Below are 4,517 nucleotides of genomic sequence, written 5' to 3' on the forward strand. Positions count from 1 at the left end.
TGATTCAAAGAAGAAGAAGAAATATCTCTCTCACATTCTGTACTTTAGATGTGACAAGTTTGGTCACTATGCAAGAGATTGTTTGACAAGGCCTAAGAAAAAAATGATAAACATTAATGAAGTCTCAACTCAAAAGGAAGCAGAAGATGACACTAATGGATTCCTCTTCATATCTGCATTATCAAGTAATGTTCCCATGGATAGTGACACTTGGCTAATCGATAGTGGAGCTTCTCGACACATTACAGGCTATCGAGAATATCTTCTGGATTTTGTGGAAAGGGAGTATAATAGCCAAGTGATCATTGGAGATGATGCACTCTATTTAGTTAAATGATATGGTGCTACATCACTGAACCTAGAATCTAAAATTTCTCTTCATCTAATTGACATCTTATTCGTGCTAAGAATAAAGAGGAATATTATATCTATTTCAGCCTTGGAGGATAAAGGTTATCAAATACCATTTTCAAAAGGGAGAGGTATTGCATGGCCAAAGAACTCAAGCATCAAGACTCCACATGTGACTGGGAAATGACATGAGAGTTTGTACAAGCTTTCTACTCATCTAGTTCAATCTCTTTTACATGACACTCTCAATTCCAGTGAACTATGGCATAGAAGACTTTGGAATCTACATTCAGGGCTCTTCCATCATTGGAGAAGATGGTTAAAGGTGTTCCTAAACCTAGTCATGTACATGATGGTACTTGTAAAGGTTTTGCTATGGGTAAAAATACTAAGAGTCCATTTCATAGCAGTGAAAGTAGGTCAAAAGAAATTTTAGATCTTGTACATTCTGATTTATGTGGTCCAATGTCAATAGCATCCATATGTGGATTTTTATATTATGTAACTTTCATAGATGACTACTCTATGAGGACTTGGATTTATTTCTTAAGGTCTAAAGAGTATGATGAAGTCCTAGGTAGATTTAAAGAGTTTAAGGCTCAAGTAGAAAATTCATCTGGAAAGAGTTTTAAAGTTTTAAGGTTTGATAATGGAGGTGAATACACCTCTGGTATCTTTCATAATTTCTTTATTGAGGTCAGGATCAAGAGAGAGTTTTGTGTCCCTTGCAACCCACAACAAAATGGGGTTGTAGAAAGAAAGAACAAATCCTTTTGTTGAAGCTCCAAAAGACATGATCCATGATCAAGACCTTCAAACCTTTCTTTGGGAAGAAGCTTGTAGAACAATAATGTATGTTCCAAATAGACGTCCTCATCAGATATTGTAGAATATGACTCTAGAAGAATCCTTCTCATGGATTAAGTGTGATGTTAGTCACTTGAGGATATTTGGTTGTCCTGTGTATATTCATATACCCAAAGACAAAATATCCAAGTTGGAACCTTTTGGAAAGAAAGGAATATTTGTGGACTATGGTGAAACCTCTAAAGCCTATCGAATTTACATTCCCACTCAGAAGAAAATAGAAGTTAGTAGAGATGCTACATTTGAGGAAGATGTTGCATTCAAAAAATCTAAAGGTTCATGGTTGGAGATAGATGATGTAGATCATGAGACTCCTCAAGACATGTACATTGATCTTACTCTTAAGATTCAGAGGGAGTCCACTAGTGAACCTGTAACAGATGATGATCCAATTGAACCTTTGGATCGTACTAATGGGCCTAGAGATATTGTTATGATTTGAAAGAGACCTCTTTGGGCAAGGAACACTATGCAGGAGACAGAAAAGTTCATGGCTCCTAGAGGCACATTCAGAGAAAGTAAAAGACCAAAAAGATTCTCTAGCTATGTTGCATTGATGTGTAATCTTATTGAGAATGAACCTTCCAGTGTTGAGGAAGCCTCAAAACAACAAGTATGGAAAAATACTATGGATGAATAACATCAATCTATTATTAAGAATGGCATTTGGGATATTGTACCTAGACCTAAAGGAAAGTCACTTGTATCTTCCAAGTGTCTATACAAGATTAAGCATGTAGTTGATGGAAGTATTGAGAAGTAGAAGGATAGATTTTTGGCTTGTGGTTTCTCTCAGAAATAAGGAATAAAATACAAAGAAACATTTTCTCCAGTAGCTCGCTATAGTTCCATTAGGACCATCATTGCCATTACAACTTCTAAGGGATGGAAGCTACATCAGATGGATGTGAAGATAACTTTTCTCCATGGTGTAATTGAAGAAGAGGTCTACATTGAGAAACTTGAAGGCTTTGTGATTCATGGGAAATATTCTCATGTATTCATATTGAAGAAAGAATTATATGGTCTTAAGTAGGCTCCTCGTGCATGGTATGAAAGGATTGAAAAATGCTAGGTGAGTTTGGGTTTTTGCAAGAATGATACTGATCCACATATTTAGTTAAAGATAGTCAATGGTGAAGATTTAATCTTGGTTCTATATGTTTATGAATTATTTCTTACTGGGGAAGATCATCTCATCTTTAGATGCAAGAAGGAGTTGACTTTAGAATTTGAGATGAAGGACCTAGGACTCATGCATTTATTTTTTAGGTTTGGAAGTGTGGCAGAGGCCTAATGAGATTATCCTGGGTCAAAGAAAATACACCATTGACATATTGAAGAGATTTCGAATGTTAGATTGCAAGTCTATGTCTACACTGATGGAAAAAAACTTGAATAAATTGAGGGAATATACAACTAGTTCAGACCTTGTGGATCCTACTATGTACAAATAATTTATTGGATCCTTGATGTATCTAGTTAACACTAAATCAGATATTTTCTATGCAGTGAGTTCACTTAGTCAGTTCATGTGTGAACCAAGGCAGATACATCTAGTTGCAACCAAGAATATCTTGAGATACTTGCATGGCACAATTGGATATAGCTTAAAATATTCTTCCAGTGTGGATCTGAATCTTCAAGGATATTCTGATTTTAATTGGGCAAGGAGTGTTACTAATTGGAAGAGAACCTCTATTTGTTGTTTCAGTTTGTGATTTGTTACGATTTCCTGGTGTAGCAAGAAGTATTCTTCAGTGTCACTGAGCACCATAGAGGCAAAATACATCATAGCATGTGTGGGAACTCACAAAGTAGTGTGGCTTCGAAAGCTCCTTGCGGGATTGTTTGGACAATCATTGAGCCTACAATTATTCATTGTGACAACTAAAGCTCTATGAAGCTATCTTTCAATCCACTATTCCATGACAGAACAAAGCATGTTGAGATCCAATACCACTACATCAAAGATATGGTATAGAGGAATGTTGTTCAGTTGAGATACATCTGTACTGAGGAACATACAACTAACATTCTAACCAAGCCCCTTGGCCAAGTGAAGTTTGTGCATTTCCAAGACAAGCTTGGAGTTGTAGAGAATGAAGCACTTGCTGAGAGGGAGTCTTAGCATCAGTGATTTCTTGAAATGTACTATAATGCATTCTTCTTTGTGTGAGAGAAGTTTAAGGTGCAAGCCCTTGTTAATGAATTATTCTCTATGAGAGAGAAGTTTGAGGTGCAAGCCCTTGTTAATGCATTCTTCTCTATGAGAGAGAAGTTTGAGGTGAAAGCTCTTGTTCCACCCTTTGGGATTAGCCATGGTGGATCCACCCTCTAGGAATAGCCACAGTGGATGTCATGTGAGAGACTCCATGACTTAGTACTTGTGTTTAGTCACCCTCTGGGAGTAGCCATGATGAAAATCATGATGAGATGATGACATCACATGAATGATTCCGTGATGAGCACTTGTGTTCAGTTGCTTTTCCATTCATGAGATTAGCCATGATGGACCTAGCCTCTGGGAGTAGCCATGGTGGATACCACTATAGAGATTGAGAAGGATTCCTCCCTAGCTAAGAGGGAGTGTCAATGATAATGTAGCTATGGTTGGATTCCTTCAGGCTGGCATAGACTACATAAATGTCTAATTGGCCTATTAGCCTTAGAGATTTATATATACCTATTTAATAAATAAAAAAGAGATAGTTAAAATGTCAATTAAGAAAATACTATTTTCTTGTGTAATATAAGTAATGTAATTATTACTTATTGGGCCAATTTGAAAGTCTGCCACCTCTTAATGAAAGAATATGATGTATCATATTAAGACATGTTCCTTGAAGGGTGTCGACCCTTGGGGAAGGGCTACCATCGACAGATATAAAGGGATATTATATCTCCCTTCCTGGGATCAATGATCCATACAATAAGAAGATCAAAAACAATATAGAGCAGATCAAATTGGCAGACAAAATACATTCTCCAGTCAATTAGCAAAACTCCTTCATCTACAGATTATTTAATATATTCAAGTCAGATAGAAGATCATAATGCATCCTTCAATAATTTGTGAATCCTATAGGAGTTTGGATCATATCACAATAGTCTAGAGTGAATTGATTTATTCATATAGCTTCAAGAAGTGAAGCAATTTTGTAAGATCATATCCATATTTGATAAATATAATTAGAGACATTCATTGTTGGGTTTTTACCTTAAAATTGGAAGGTTTTCGTAGGGTACATGCTGTGCATTTTTTATTGAATTATCTTCTATCTAATCTGATCATTAAA

Source organism: Cryptomeria japonica, chromosome 3 (assembly GCF_030272615.1).
Source record: "Cryptomeria japonica chromosome 3, Sugi_1.0, whole genome shotgun sequence".
Classification (NCBI taxonomy): domain Eukaryota; kingdom Viridiplantae; phylum Streptophyta; class Pinopsida; order Cupressales; family Cupressaceae; genus Cryptomeria; species Cryptomeria japonica.